Source organism: Castor canadensis, chromosome 5 (genome assembly GCF_047511655.1).
Source record: "Castor canadensis chromosome 5, mCasCan1.hap1v2, whole genome shotgun sequence".
In the NCBI taxonomy this organism is placed as follows: domain Eukaryota; kingdom Metazoa; phylum Chordata; class Mammalia; order Rodentia; family Castoridae; genus Castor; species Castor canadensis.
Genome location: NC_133390.1, coordinates 69,722,489 through 69,739,669, shown reverse-complemented (window position 1 = coordinate 69,739,669; position 17,181 = coordinate 69,722,489). Strand labels below are relative to the sequence as shown.

Below are 17,181 nucleotides of genomic sequence, written 5' to 3'. Positions count from 1 at the left end.
AAAAATGTACATTTGATAAACAGATACAAAGTAAGTTTCTCAGGAATGAAATGAACTAAAGATGTGCAAGAATGTAATGGGGAAATATTCTTACATTGTTGAAAGACTTCAAAAACAGTAAAAATAAATGAGATCTCTCTTGCGCTCATGCACAGGGGAACTCAACAGTGTTAGGACGTCCATTCTCCCCAAATTCATCTATGACTAACTACAGTGCTAATAAAAGAAACCCGCAACAGCTCTCTGTGATTGTGTATGTGCATGTATGCATTGTGTGTGTGTGTGTGTGTGTGTGTGTGTGTGGTGCCTGCTCACAACTTAACTGCTTAAGTCTTTAAAATCATATGGACAAGCAAAGGAATGAGAATACTGTGTTCCTGGAAAAAAAGCTCACCCTCTCTGCTGCCCAAACTTAATCCTTTGTTGGAATAATTGAGATAGTTGGTAATGGCAGGGAAGACAAACGGTACAGAAAGGATAGCCCAGAGACGGACTCCTCAACACATAGAACTTTGACAGATACCAGATGGCAGCAGGCACTGTGGGAGGAAGCAGAGGCCACTCAATAACATCACCAGAACAACTGGCCATCCATGTGGAAAAAATGAATTTGGGCCTGTATTCAGATCATACACAAAAGTCAACTGTCATTGGCTTGGAGATTCAAATGTGATAGGCAAAATTTAAAAAAAAAATTCAGAGGAAAATACAGAACGACTTTATAATTTCAGTTACAGAGGATGTCTTAAAAAGGTCGAAACTACAAAAGAAAAAAGATAATTCAATCACATTAAATTAAGAATCCTATGACTAGGATTGCTAATCATAAGCAATCCTAGGAAGTGAAAAGTAAAGCCACAAACTGAAGGTGGTCATTGCAGCAATGTAATAAAAAAAAAGATTAGCTTCCTGAATGGGTAGCATTCATCTTGAAAAACAAACAGAAGCTTTCCACTGGAAAAATTGTGATCACTGGACATCAGCAGGCATTTTAAAGAGAAAAATCTAAAAATAGGCAAAGAAAAGTGCATACTCATGGGTAATCAAATGAAAACCAAAACAATTTGGCCACAATTCAACTGTTGGCAAGGAAGTGCTTAAATGAACACTCTTTCATGCTAATGGAGGAAGTCTAAATTGATAAAGTCATTTTGGAAATGCATTTTCATCATCTAATAATCATAAAGATGTTCATACCTCTGCCTCACACTTACTTCTAAATACAATCCCCTACAGACTTTTGTAAATGTGCTAAGGAGTCATGTACAAAAGTGTTTGTAACAATTTTATGACAGCAGGAGATTTCAAATACCAATTGCTCCATTGATAGAAGGATAGATAAATGAAAATAAACAAAACACAGCTATAGTCATATTAATGGATTACTCCTATAAAAACAATATTAAAAAACTCATTAGAAGAATTCAAAAAGCATTATAACTCCATGTACAAAATTTAAAACAATGCAACATTAAACAATGCACTGTCTAAGAATACAAGTGGTTCTTGTATAATGCAATGTGTATTAAAAAATCCCAAATCTTTGCCTTCTATAATACCACCATTAAAAATAACAGAGATGGGCTAGAGGTGTGGCTCAAGTGGTAGAGTGCCTGCTTTGCAAGGATGAAAGCCTAAATTCAAACCTCAGTCCCACCAAAAAAAACAAAACAGAGATTATGAATTCTTTTCTATATGAAAAAAAGGAAAAAAAATTATGTAACTTTGTAACCAAAATATTAACAAAACTAATAAAATCCTACTAAAAACATTAAGATAATTACAAGACATTAAATTTTTAGCAGATGAATACTGCTACAAATATAAGAATTCATTGCATAGGAAGGAAAAAGATAACTTGTGTGTGTGTGTGTGGTACTGGGATTGAACCCAAGACCTGGCACAGCAAAGCAAACCACTGTAGCACTGAGCTAGCTACACTTGCAGCCCAAAATAAAACTTTTTTTGTAGCACTGTAGTTTGAACTAAGGGCTTTATGCTTGCTAGGCAGGCGCTCTTACCATTTGAGCCATTTCGCCAGATCCCCAAAAGATAACTTCCTAAGAGAAGATTTAAGGAAGGGGTGAGGAAGCCACCTAAGAACAAAATGCCTGGAGATCAGGAAGAACTGTGTTAAAAGTACTTCCAAAACCAGGATGCAAGGCCAAAGTGAGCTGAGTGGAAGGACTGGCAGCGGATGGGTTTCATGAGCTGACACAGACAGCTTGCTGCGTTCAGCTGTGCTAGTGTGCTCTGCAGCCAGCTGCAGTTCCGTGGTGGTTCAGAACATTTATGCGTTGGGAAATGCTTTTTATAAACAAGGTGATTTCTGTGTACAATGACATATTCCCTTATTTACCAGTTGCATATGACTTAATGTGCACTATATCAACACAAGTTATACATAATGAACTAAACATATATGTCATAAAACTGTAAAGAAAGGGAATGTGAAACACAAATTCAGGAATGCAACAGGAAACTCAGGAAGAAACAGGAAAGACTTCCTTAGAGTTACACAGGTATCCATTTTGTTGTTATTCTTCAAGCTGTACATATATATTTGTATTATCTCTAGTATGAAGGACATATTTCATGGTAAAAAGTCAGGCAAAAATGAGTATTTTCCTAGTAAAATGTTACAAAATTGACAATGAAAAGTTGACGTTAGCTAAGTAATTTACTAAGAAGGAACCGAGTAGTTTTTGGTTTAAATTATTTGTTAAGTATAACAGAGAAAAACAAAAAGAACAAACAAAAACAAAACTTAAAATTCACAGAAGTCCATCATCAAGAGACCTTATTTTAGTGTTGACTATATATACATATTCATACATAATTTTTCAAAACTGGGATATTACACACTCTGGTCTGAAACCTGTTTTTTCATCTCACAGTATGTACTTATTATCATAAATGCCTAATAATCATACTTAATGTCTTCATGGTGGTGTAAAGCATGGTTTCCACAGCCAACCATCTGCTGTTGGGCATTTAAAATCTTTCTTATTTTCTACTATTATAAATAACAGAGTGAATATGGAGCAAATACTGTGTACACATGTAAATGTAAAAATGTTACCTGTTGAAACTACTCCAGGAATTGGGGGTGGAAGGGATAAAGGAGAGCAGTGGAGAGGATGAATTCAAGTACGATATATTTGATACAGTGTAAGAACTTTTACAAATGCCAAAATGTACCCCCACCCAGCACAACAATAAAAAAGTATCAAAAAAATAACATTTCAATTAGGCTATTTTTATGTACTTCTTTCTTTTCCTTCCTACCTCCCTCCCTTCCTTCTTTCCTTCTCCATATGTTGTCCAGGCTGGCCTTGAACCCTTGATCCTCCTGCCTTAGCCTCCCAAGTGCTCAGATTACAGACGTGCCAACTTACCCAGCTTCAAATACTTTTTTAACATTAGGATTCATTCCCAGTGGTGATAAAGCTATATCATGAAATCAAGTTTTGTAAAAACCAATGTTTTGGTTTTTATGCAAGATCTGTTAATCAACCTTTGTGTGTCAGTATTTATCTTCTGAGGTTAAACTGTTCCTTCTATGATTGATTATGCTGTAAAGAACAAAGCTCGAGTCTGAAAGTCTTTCGTCACTCTCAGGAGTTCAAGCAATGAGACTTGTTTTACAAAGATCTGAAAACCCACCTCAGGGAAGGTACAAATCAACAGCTCAGATGGTTAGACAAAGGATTACCAGTTGAAGCAGCCATCTCAGACTATAAATAGATGATAAGCAGAGAGGTAGATGCTCTAGATACAGAAAGAGGTTAATGAAGGAAGCTGGCAAAGATATGATCGAAGTGCTGATAGCAGAAAGCAAAGTTGAAGAAAGAATGGAGGAGGCATTTTTCAAAGTCTTCTCAGAGCTTCCTGAAGACAAGGGGAGGTGATGTGACAAACATAGGAGATCGATATGAGTCAACAGTTGCACAGGCAGTTGGGAGGTGACCTGGTCAGGAAACCAGATCACACTGGGGCAAAGAAGAAAAAACTAATGCAAGCCTGCATTAAGAGGGAAAAAAAGTTATTAAAGAGACTGAGGAACTAAAACCTAGCATCTGTGGAAATGCTTGTTTGATTATGGGGTCATTGTAAGTATAAAATGGGGGCAAATAAGAACAGTGCTCAAAGATCTACAATTAATTTGTTTTTCAGTACTGGGAGGTGAACCCAGGGCTTTGCACGTGTTAGGCAAGAGCTCTACCACTGAGCTACATCCCAGTCTACATTTTTAATATGTACTCTGTATCTGTCTCTATCTCTGTATCATTTCTCTTTGAATCTATTTAATAATGATTTTTACAAAAATGAGTTTATATTGAAATTGTTACTTACTATATCTTAAACACACTTCTATGCCATTGTATACTCTTTCTCCACATGACTTTTAAGAACTGCTTGGTATCTCCCTGACCCCATGTGCCACACTGTAGCTAATTCCCTTCTGCTTGACATGCAACCTGTTTCAAATTTTTAGTATTATAAATATTGCAGTTCCCAATTTCCTTAGAGGAAAATCTTCACACATATTAATAACTTTCTTAGCATAACCTCAGGCATGGGAATTGATAAGGAAAATATTTTTAAAATTTTTCATAAATACTGATAAATTGCCCTCTAGAAAGAGTGTATTCATTTACAGTCTCACAGCAGAGTGTGCCAGAGCTTTTGGAATACTCATTTGTTTGTTTGTTTGTTTGTGGTGCTGGGATCAGAACTGGGGCCTTGGACTTTTGAGACAGGGTCTCACTGCATAGCCCAGGGTGGCCTTGAACTTGAAATCCTTCTACCTCAGCCTCTCCAGTGCTGGGATTATAGACATGTACCACCATGCTCATTACATTTTTTTTGAAAGAGAAAAAAGTCTCAGAAAGTAAATTTTGACCATAGGCTTTGGAATAAGGAATTGAATTTGAATCTAGGCAGTTCCACTTACCAACAGTGAGACCTCAGGCATGTCATTTAACCTCAGTAAATCTTAGTTTTCCCAAGTGTATTGGGATAATATCTACTTAAATTTTCGATAAGCTTAAACAAAAAATGAATTAAAGTAGTACAATACCTGACACATTAAAAACACAAAGTAAACAGGAAATGGTAGTCCTTGGGATGTTTTCCCCTAGGATCCCACTATAAAAGATATCAAGAACAGCATGTAGAATTAGGTACCAAGCAGAAGGAATTCAGATCACAGGACACACAGAAGGAAAGCATCAAGACCACCACACAGCTGGTTCATTAATGAGGATCAGTAAACAGCATCTGAACAGGAAAATAAATTGAATCAAAAATGATGAAACAATGCTGGAGTCAGTGTGGCAGTGTGCCACATGAAGCTGGGACACAGACACAATCAACACTAAATGGATGCACAGGAAATAAAAGCATACAGATCTTACCCTTGCTATGAGGCCTGGCTGCTCTAAAGGCTGTTTCAAGGAAATAATGCCAAGTTTCTGGAAAATTGCAAAAGGAATATTACAAATCCAGGGATATTCAAGTTGGGTGCTGTTACAGTGGGTTGAAAACACCATCCAAACAATAATAAGAATAATGACCTTAAGGAAAAGAAGGAAGGTAGGGATAGAGGTAAGAAAAGAGAGAGGAGGAGAGAAGCAAAGTTAGGAAGAATAAGGAGGAGGAGGAAGGAACAAGGAAGAAATCAAGGAGGGAGGGGTGGAAAAAAATAACCAAAGTGCACAGACTAAATGAATGAGTCCGTGATGCTGACCCCAATAGACCTCAGTAGGGGAAAGTAGCTCCACAGATGTAAATCTGGGAGTGGACTAGTGAGGACCCTTGTCATATATGTGGTCAATGACAAGGACGTAAGGTGAAACTGAGAAGTACCATAATGAAAGGACCACAATGAAATGAATTTGAGAATACACAGGAGGGAAAAGGTCCTAGGTGACCCTCGAGAAGAACCAAGGTTTGCAGACACCTCTCTATCATATGCAGGGTCTCATGGGAAAGTTCCTTCTCAAGACATTGTAGAACAACAAGGGAAACACAAAAAACCACACATGGCTGAAATGCAGGGGCAGGGATTAAGAAGGGTTATATAGGGTCTATATTTTGCCTTGTTGTTGTGACTTGATTGCATCAGGATAGGAAGGAACATGTGGTGGGGGGTAAGGACAGGAAGGGAGAAAAGCAGGGGTGAAGGAGGCAGTAAGTCCACCCCCACCATGGCTCATCCAAGGGGGACTCAGAGGTTCTCCAAATCCAGTTAGGAAGAAAAAGTCCCTTGGTTTGGAAAATATGCCCACGTGATACATGGCAAGTAGGAACAATAGTGCTGTTGGTGTGGGCTGTGAGCAGGTGTAGTGGGCTGCTAGCAGGTGTAGCTAGGGGTTGTAGGTTTGTGTTGGTCTCTGGACAGGTGATGGGAAAGTGGAGGTTCCAGCTTGTGAATGTCAAAGGAATGAAGCAGTGAGAGAGAATGAAGAAGCCATGCAGACCAGAGACCTGGTGACAGTACCACCAGGTGAAAAAGGCAGGACAGTAACATGGAAAGAGCTTGTGCTCTGGGGCCAGGAAGACTTGTTCCTATCACCTACACGTGGGGAGGTCCAGGATCTCATCTCTCATCTCTACATCCTCCCTTCAGGATTGTTGAGGGGATGGAAAAATAATATGAAAAAAGTAACACAATTACTGGCACGGGGTAAGCTCCCAGAAAGTAGTAATTTTATTATGGCACTACTTCTAGAAATAAAAGCAAAACATAGAAACTAGAGGAGAGGAGAACAAGAACATAAAAAACAAGTTGAAAATTTTCCAGGAATGAAAGGGTTGAAATAAAAAAGGGAATGTCACAATTGATACAAATTAAAGAAGATGTGGATAGAGCAGGGCTACCAAGAGATGATCCTTGAACCCACATTGCCTGGGAGCTGTAGGAACTACAGACATTTGGTCCCATTCCAGGCCTACCAATCAGAATCTCTGGGGTGGAGCTCAGCAATCTACATAATAATAATAATACCCTCCTTAAAGTCTGGAAGCCCTGGGCTGAGGATTTAGAAAAGGTTTTTGGTCACAAGATCAATTCAGAATAGATAACACCTACTCTCCAGTTAGCTGTGACCTCAAAATTAATTTCCGTACATGTGTAAAGTTATTAATTTATAAAGAAAACCTTAACAATTCTTCAAGGGAAGTAAAAGTATAGAAAAGAATTAAAGTTTTGTTATAGCTATCCAATTAGCCACAGTAAGCAGAATAAATAGATTTGTTTCAGTTCAATCATGTTTTGGGGATAATTAAGTCAGAAAAAACCTTTACCATTTTAGAGCTTGCAAGATTTTGGAATCGTAGACTTATGATGATTCATTTAACTCATAATAACTCCATGTTGTAGATACTCTTAGCATCCCCAAAATATGAGGAAATTGGGGCATAAAGAGATTTCCATAGTTACAGGCTGATATATGCCAGAAGCAGGATTTGAGCCCAGGTGGTGAGGTTCCAAAATGCACAATTTTAGCTGCTAGTCTATGCTGCTTCACACCAACCATAATATATCTAACTATTCCCTTATTATTGGACAGATAGGTTATTTCTAGCATTTCACTTTCAAATACACACTGTGAAGAACATCTTTGTAAAGTCTTTAACCAAATTTCTCGTGATTTATTTATGATAAGAGTCCCAGAAGTGGAATTCCTCAGTAAAAAGCTGTGAATAATTTTAAGGTAACTTTTTTTTCCAGATAATTTGTTATAAGGACAACCATTGTGTCCTATTTCACCAGGATTATACTTAAATTGTATTATTCTTTATAATAAAACTGGTATATTCTTTTAAAAATGCTTACTTCTTTCATTCCAATAAAGTGAACATATTTTTAAGTTTCACCATTCATGTACTCTTCCTCATTTGCATACTTTCTCAAAACCACCTAATATTATTCTTATTAAATTCTATGAGTTTGTTAGATATTGAAAATGTTGACCATTTGGCATGTTTGTTGCAATTTTAAGGTTTAGTTTCCTTTCAATTTAATTATGACTTGTTATACATAGTATTTAAAATGCTTATGTAATATAACCTATTGACATTTTCCTTCATAATTCTCTGCTACTTCCATACTTAAGAAAGAACTTCCTTGTTCTCATAAAATATCCACCCCTCTCTCCTCCAAGTTAGAAATGTACCAAACTTCAAGCTTTAACTTGAAGTTACAAGTATATTTATAGTAAGAAGGTTCATCTCTTCAGAGAGCAAAATAAGCTTCGTTCTTGAAGGTGGGTATCCTTTGAGTTCCATGAAACCTGTGGAAAACGGAGAGGCAGCCAGATATGGGAACAGCAGAAGGCTAGGCACAAATGCAGCCAGGCCTGTCATGGTAATATGCAGTCTTTGGCAAGCCACTCTACCTTCCAGCACCTTGGTTGTCATAATGTATAAAATGAAGATGGTGATGCTTTTCCTCACTCTTATTTATCTCCTGCAATGTTCTGAGGATCAAATGAGTTAGTGCTAGGAGGGTACTCTGTCCATCACTGACTGCTACACCAAGTCATTCACTCATTTACTTGTTCATGGATCAATTGATTTGTTCATCTCCTCCAAGGTACCACTTTATGGTAGATTCTGGGGCTTCAAGTTCTCTGTGCATGAATGAACTTGAGCAATGTGCATTAGCTCCTACAAGTCTTTCTAACAATCAACAGCATAAATAATATTAATAAATTCACTTTATAGGTAAGGAAAACAGGGATGGAGAGGTCAAACAACTTGCCCAAGGTCACACACAGATTCTGAGTTGTCAACCTGGGATAGAAGCCCACGAAGTCTGATTCCAAAGCCCAGGCTTTTTACGCACTACTATATTGTCTTTCAATGATGAGAGTGAAAATAAAATGATAATTGTACAGGGCATAAACTTATTTGGAATATTTTCATTTTCAAAACTGTCAAAAGAGGTCACCTAGTCTCCTCACTACCTTTTTCTCCTGGTCTCTCACAATCAATACTTAACACAAAAGGGGGGAGGGGGGAGGGGGGCATAGGCAGGAGCAGATCCAGAACCTGACTTGAAAGTGCTCTGATGCTGTGGCCCATAAGCTTGGCATGAGGTTCCCCTGTCCCTTCCCCTGCAGTCTCAGAGCAGCTGGCACCCACCCTCTTTTCTTTCTATCCACTCTTTCCCACAAGGCATCTCTGTGTATACAGTGCTAACTCCACTTCCGACATGCAGCTGGAACCCTCTTTCTGTTCACCCTCTCCCATAAGGCATCTCTGTGTGCATAGTGCTAACTCCATCTCTGACCTGCAGCTGGAACTCAACAAATGAACTAAACTAAAGGCTTATGTCAAGTTACAGAATATTTAGAAAGACTATATAAAGGATAAGACCGTTGTTTTTGTCAACTTCTAGTAAGAGGAAGAAAACAAAACTTTTCCCTTAAGGATGAATGAACAGAGCACGGTGTTTGGGGAAACAATTACAATCTCTTTGAGTCTGCCCCTTTCTTTCCACATGAGAAACAACAAACATGCAGGAAACATGCTTGTCAGGAACTCTACCAACAGAAAATGTAGGAGAAAGAAGTCAGAGAACTCTATTTTCCTCTTTGATAGTGACTTGACGTGTGTGTGTGAGAGAGAGAGAGAGAGAGAGAGAGAGAGAGAGAGAGAGAGAGACTTGTTGACAGAAGAGCAGCTAAAATTAGTTTTTTCTCTACTGGTATCAGATTACCTTTGGTCCCATCATCCCTGATAAGCCTTCACTGAACAGAGAGGAAAACAGATTTCTGCCTGGCTTCCAGGAGGAAAATCAATTATAGATGAAAAACAAAAGCAAATTAATTCAGGTTACTTAACCTAAGAAATCTTCACTCTTCCTGCTTTTTCAATGCAAGAAAAGACGTTTGGAACTAGCTGAGCCAAGGGGTGCTTGCACTTAACCAGGCATTGATTGTGTTAAACACTTTCTATGTATAGCTCCCACATCTACCATTTGAAGGGGATATTACCCTAGTTTTACAAATATCAAATGACTGTCCACCTGTGTAAACTGAGGCTCAGATAGATTCATGTCTTACCCAATGTCCCAGAGATAGAAAGTTCACTTTTAATGAAACTAGATTGTCCCTGGTAGAAGCTGATCTTAGTTTTCCTCATTTTACATTTGGTCACCACTCATTTGGCCCTGCCTAATTATAATGTCTGCTCATCTTTGTGGCTTTGAGTAAAAATACTGTTGTTCAAGCAACTGAATCCAGCAGCATACATTTAATCAGCTCTTTACAGTATCCACCTTTAGTGGAAACAGGCATAAGATTTCCAGCAACTTTTCAGCAAATGCCATCACACATGACACATCTGGATTGTTTTCTGCCTTATCAATGAATGAATGGTTTCCAAGACTGCACTGCATTGTGAAGCAGGGATCACCTAAGCCCTCTAATTCCTACTACCTTTAAGAAGTTCACATGAGCACATCAGTCCATGATTATTGAATTATGGGAGGACACACGCGAAAAAAGACAAAAAAAAGTCAATTAGGTTGGTGGTCAGGTATGTGGTGCCAGCATGAGTGAGAGTTATATATGCCAGTTCATGGCAATGACATAAGAGTGAAGTGTAATGTTGGTTTACCCTGAACCAAAAGCCTTGTAGGAGGGAGGGAGAGAAAGAAAGACTGACTGACTGACTGATTGATTGATTATATTTGTTATGGATCAACTAGACCTTCTTGATCCTATTTTACATTACCACACAGAAGTTGTCAAAGGGGTCTTCTGAGACTCAAACGGTAGAGCTCTTGCCTAGCAAGCTAGAGGTCTTGTGTTCAAACCCTAGTACCAAACCAACCAACCAACCAAATAAATAAAGCCCAAAACTTTACTACTTTCTTTTGAAGAGTCTATTTTAGTTTGCAATCACATAGTTAATATTTATTTTGGGGAGTTGCCTCCCCAAAGCATCTGTAAGCACCAGGAAGGCTGGCTTCTTGTCTGGTTTTATTCACTATTTTGTTCCCAGTAGCTGGCACAAAGTTAGGCACTCTGTAAACATTTTGAATCAATAATATTTTTTTCACCTCTTATCCATCCATTGCCCTATGTGCTTAAGAATTATATATAACTCCTTATCAGTCTGGCCATCATAAGAATAGGTCCTTATTTTCTTTTCCTCCCCACCCACCATTCTAAGTCTTCTTAGAATGGACAGCTTCTATCCAGCCTGAATTTACTGACAGTTCAAGGCAGCACCACAAAAAAATAAAGGAGGCTGGTGGAGTGGCTCAAATGGTAAAGCACCTGCCTAGCAAGTGTGCTCAAGTAGCCCTGAGTTCAAATCCTGGTACCACCAAAAAAAGAAAAAGGAACAAAATAAAGGAAAGCTATTAGGCTATTTTAAACAGTTTATACAACTCAGTAAAAATAAGTTCAACCACTTTTATCATACAGACAAAAAAGGCTGATTTGTTGATTTTTTTTTCACTCTCAGTATTTTTTGGCCTAACACAGAAAAAGTCCTGGAAGAGTTGATTGTGCTGATTGTTGGTGTGAAGTAAGCCTCATGTGTGGTCTCTTAGCAAAATTACCTAGGGTCTGTTCCTAAACCACAGGACTCTGCTCCAGGATTCTTCTCCACTGCAAAGTCTTGGCCTGCTCCTCCCTCACTACTTCCCACTTCCCCTCCAACTCTCTCTTCTGCATCTCCCCCTCCCCCAATCTACCACAAAGTTATGTTCCTGAGCCCCTTCACAGGGCTGTCTGGAGGCTAGTATAAAACAAGCACCCTGGCAGGGTCCTACAGAGGAAAACTCCTAGGTGCACCACTCTGGAGGGTGTGAGGTGAAGAGGCAAAGGGAATGGAAAGGTGAGTAAGTGGCAATGCTCTTCTATAAAGAATAGGAGCCTGTGCAGTGTTAAATTCTGATATCTACCACATTTCAGGAAATAGCCCTCATTAATTTCTCTCAGTACCAGACTCTATTTAAACCGCACTTAGAAGTCCAGTAGGGAAAGAACAGGTGGGTACAGAACTTGTCACGGACTCTTGCCTAGCCTGTTTTCTTCACAGTGCTGGGAGAGTGAAGGCAAGGAAATGAGGTAGCTTCTCATGAGACCCCCCTATCTGAAGGTCCCCACCCCGGGGCAGGGCGGGGGGAAGGGGGAAGACACTGGAGGACTGCAGAGGTGTTCTGAGGGGGAACACCGGAAATTAAGAGATGTGGGCAGGTGACAACTTCTGGTGCTTTTATTAGGCCGGAGGTGGATAAAGAATCAGAAGGAAGGACAAAGTAGAATAGGAGAGCATATGGTAGGAGAAGGGAGGCAGAAATAGACACAAATACAGGCATTGTCTGTAGACGATAAACGTTTATATTATTTGATATTTTAAAACCATGTACACATACTACCAATTGAAAACGACAATGTTAAAATAGTAATAAAAGATTCTCGATTTTGCTACTTTTTTTTCTCCCCAAGGCCTGGGGACTGACACACTTTAATTTGGTGCCACGGAGGCAAGGTCCCCAAGGCAGCTGGCGACTTGGACCAGCAATCCTATGAGAGGACTCATGGTCCATGCTGAGGGTGCTGACGCTGTGGCCCTGCCTTTTGCATACAACTACATTCTAGAAAGCTACCTCTCTTGTTAACACACGGAAAAGTTCTTTCTGACCATGTCACCTGCAGAAATGCAACAGAGGCGAACTCGCCTTCATTCCAGCGGGCGACCCCATCGCTCCTTATGCGAAATCCCTGCGCTGCAAACCCCTGGTCCTGTAACCTGGACCTGGCACGTCCTGCACTAGATGCCGCCAGGTCTGAGTTGCTCTGGCCAGCGTCCTTCTTTTGGTCCCCCAGCCTGTGATCCCCCGAGTCTCCATCAGAAGCCCCTCCGGCACCGGAACGCTTTCCGCCTGTCCTCCTCGCGTTCCTCGTCCCTACCTGGCGTCCTTTCCGGACTGCTTGGCACAGGGGCAACTCCGAGCCCTCGGCGGCTGGTCTCCACGAGATTGGGCTGGACACTGAGCTCAGGATGGCTCACGAGCGCTGCTCGCGATGCCAAGGTCACGGACTACCACCTGGAGCTTCCAGCGAGCGCAGCAGCCCCTGCAGACCCTCTGCACGGCCGCGGCCCGGGCCCCAGAGCTCCGCCCCTCTCCTGCTCCCCGCCCGCCTGCTCCCTCAGGGTCCCCGGCTGCTGAGCCCAGGTCCCCTCGGAGCCCACTTGCAGGCTGTTCTCTAATCCCCACCTGTGCAGCCCCGGTCTTCCTCACGTCTCCCTAGCCGGGTGGAGCTAAGCTGACTCCTCCAGGAGCCCCGCGCTGTGGGAGCACCGTCCCTCCCCCGAGGCCACCCATCGGGTCTGGTCCCCAGGGGACACCGCGGCCCTGCGCTTAAGCTCTCAGTTCCCTCTGTGCCGCGCCCGGTGTTCCTAGCCCTCAGAGCCTCGGATCTAGCTCCCGAGGTTCAGAGGACCCCCTTGCCTCCTCCTCCTTGGAGATGGAAAGGGTAGGATGTCCACCAACGTTCTCTGTGCCAAGGGTGCAATACTTTTTTCCTAATGAAAGGCCAGAGAGTCTCAATATAATAAATATAACTCTCGGACCCGAACTCTTACTCATTCTGCAGGACCCTGGTCAAGCTTCGCCTGAGCTGGGTGCTCACAACAGCTGGCCCCTTCCACTCTCAGGCGCAAGGCCGCGCTCCTCGCTGGCTGGCCGCTGGCGTGCGTGGCTTCGTCTACCCACACCACAGGGCGCCGCTTGAAGACCGGCACCCAGCCTTGCTCATCCTTGTCTCCAGCCCCTGGCACAACGCCTGCGGCACATCATGACCCTCGAATATTTTCTGAATAAGTGGAAAGTGAATTTCTTTGGTAGAAAATTAGTTCTTGTTTTTCCTTTCTCAAAGTCTACCTATTCCTTTGTAGACAATATGCTAGTTTCTATAATAAAGTTCTTTCTTTTTTTTTTTAAGTATCCGTTTTAAAACATTAATTCCACGCTTGGAGAAATTTCCAGGACAAAATAATACTCACACGCAGGTGTTGGTAGCAGGATCATTCATGACAGAGAATAATAACATTCAAAACCACAAAAAGCGAACAAAGTCAAATTGTCACCATTAGGAAATTGGGTAAGTAAATTGTGGGTGACTTAATGAGACATTGCATAACCATTATGTGACATCAAGAACAAGAAGATAGTATTCACTTAACCAGGAAAAAAGAGGAAAATATGAAGTAACATGAGAAAGTGTTTACAAAATAATAGTAAGCCAAAAAGGTAGAAAATTGCCTATCTATTCTACTTACTGGCTTCAAATTAAAATGAAGATTTCTTTTCTATAAACAATGCAGGTAAACACCTCCCTTGAGGTGCGCTTGGCTTATTGAATGAGCTATTCAAGAAAAGTGTCTGAATCATAGTGGATACTCAGCAAAAAGCTTCCATTTCCATTCTTCTCAGGAACACAGACTCACATCCAGAGTATTGAATACATCCTCATCCTGGCCTGGTTCTGCCCATTTGCCTGCCTTCCCCTCAAATGCCAGGTAGAAGGAGTTGAGCAAAAGTGAAAGCCCCACGGTAAAGTGAGTACCTCCTGGAGTCCAGACACCCAGCAATACAGGTTTGCAATGGGGGATTTGGCTCATTAGCAGCAATTATCAAAATATCTTAGAAATCTTAGTTGACTACAAGTGCCCAAAGCCTGAATTAATTCAACCCCAAAGCTGAACGCATACTCTTCAATGGTCAGCTCACACCAAGGGGTGATGTTCAATAGTGGGCATCAAGAACATGTCACTTTGAAGAGCTGTTGTCACTCCTATTTTAAAGGTGAAGAAACTGAAGCATACAGACTTCACAGTATCTAGGAAGCTGCTGAGCTACAACTTGGGTCTGGTCACCTTGAGCACCATGCAGGGACTTGGTCACTCCGTCAGCATGCTCCAGTGTGCACATTTTACACAAGACATGCCTTTTGAGAGGCTCACACACAATAACATTAACTAACACTGGATTGTAAGGAGAAAAAAACTTACGTCCTTTTCAATTCCCATGTTCCTGTGGATTAGGTCAAGGAAGAAGTATCATTTTTGTGGTATTTGTCTTTATACCTCTCTAACCTTTGCTAATCTCCTATTTTAACAACAGTGAGCTTGCCTCTCCCTCAGATCCTTTGCTAGGAAACAGCTCCTAAGTAGAATTTAACATCATCACTTTCTCTTCTGTTTCCAGTTTTTCTGTATGCTATTAATTTTTTTCTTTCTTTCTTTTTTTTGGTGGTATGGGATTTTGAACTCGGGATCTTGCACTTGGCCAGGCAAGTCACCACTTGAGCCACGCCCCTAGAAATATTGTTAATTTCCAATTGATACAGGTTTTCCACTTACAAGGTGATGGAGCTTCCATGTAAGGTAAATTTAGTTAAGTAGGAAAAGGGAGGCAATTTAAAGGAAAGATGGAAAGGAGCTAATTGGACCAGTGAGGTTTGACATTTGAAATACTTTCTCACATTCTGTTAAGAACAGCTGTATGGAAGGAATAGTGAGGTAGATTCCAAAATGAATGAGAACTTCCTAACAATTATAGCTGTCTGGGAAGATGCTGAAGGGTTGCTCTGTGAGTGTGTGTGTGTTGGGGAGGGAGTATTTAATCACATTCCCTTCACTTTAGGGTTGAAGCAGACATCAGAGATTAGATTTCTGCCTATCAGCAATAATGCCATGAGAATTCAAACATGATAGGTCAGAAACTTTAAGTTCCTGGCAACCAGGAGAATCTGATTCTTGACAGCAGAGCTGACCAGAGATCCAACTCTGGGAAGACAGATTTTAAAATAAATGACATTAACTCTTTCTAGTACAAATCTCGAAGGAGAGCTCCAAGTAATCTTTGAGCAACTGTGGTACCAGTGTGACTACTGTATAATTTAACAAAGTGCTGGCAGATTCTCCCCAAGGTAACTTGTTTTGATGAAACAACAGGTGAGGGGATTTAAAAATCTTGGAGTTTTTGTTTACAATTCAATCAGTTACTCACTAATTACAACATCTGGAACATTCCTAACCATCCCAGAGGGCCCCAGGATCCAGGTATTCCTTCTTGTCACATATCAGCAGCTCCCATTGCCAGGTTCTACTTTGTGAGGCCTCTGTTTTACCCAAGACCCTGCTGTTCCTTTTAACCCCTCTGTACCAGTATAAAAATGCATACGTGATTGAAAAAACAAAAAGGTACCCTAGGGTCCCTAGCAGTTAAAAAAAAAGTACCTTGGTATAGGAAATCTACTTTGTAACTGTATGGTCTGAAAATTCATAATGTACAGAACCATGGTATAATTGCCTCATGGCTTTAGAATGTTTGGTACATGGGCTAGCTTGGGGATTATATGGGCTCTTATGATAGTATGATATATATGTTTTGGTTTTCAACAATTCTTGCCTCATAACTCCCTTCCAAGCCTGGTCATACAAATTCTAATCTTCTCCTGCTTTTAGCTAGCCACAAAGAAATTCACTGACTTACTTTGTCTGATGGTAGGCCTTTAGACACTCCACATTCTGAAGGGGTCCTGCCTTGGCGAGGGACTGTTACAGAATTTGGACAGGCCTTGCTGTGTTTCTTCATCCAGTCTATTAGTAAGTATGCCTATACAATGAGGTCTTCATAAGAACCCAAAAAAGACAGGATTCAAAGGGCTCTGGGTAGCTGAAAACTGGAGGTTCCTAGAGGGTGGTGGGCCCAGAGAGGGCAAGGAAGCTCTATGTGCCTTCCCTCTTATCTTGCTGTATGTGTTTCTTCATCTGTATCCTTTGTAGGGTCCTCTATAATAAACTGGAAAGCATAGTTATTTCCTGAGTTCTGTGAGCTGCTCTAGCAATACTCAGGAGTGCCTTTGGGAACTCCAGTTTATAGTTGCTCAGTAAGAAGCACCAGTTAAATAACTTGGGTCTTAGGACTGGCCTCTAGAGTGGTGGGTGAGCTGGGGACTGAGCCTTTACCCAGTGGTATCTCCAGGCAGATAGTGTCAGTTTTCCTTTGCAATGTTGTGTAATATTCCATTGTATGACTATATCACAATTTATTGATACATTTTACTATTGATGGATATTCAAGTTAGATTTAGTTTTGAGTTATTGTGATGTTTTAGTTTGCATTTCCCTATGACCAGTGAG

At 40.8% G+C, this 17,181-nt stretch overlaps 1 protein-coding gene across 1 annotated transcript in view; it reads right to left on the bottom strand.

Annotated features, from left to right (window-relative positions):
* The window catches only part of Casr (calcium sensing receptor), a 71,326-nt gene extending 58,180 nt beyond the window's left edge, over window positions 1-13,146 (bottom strand). Inside the window, exon 1 of the mRNA XM_074073269.1 lies at window positions 12,942-13,146. The gene's annotated coding sequence lies outside the window, so the exon portion shown is untranslated. The remainder of the gene's footprint in view (window positions 1-12,941) is intronic.
* Window positions 13,147-17,181: the final 4,035 nt, after the last annotated feature.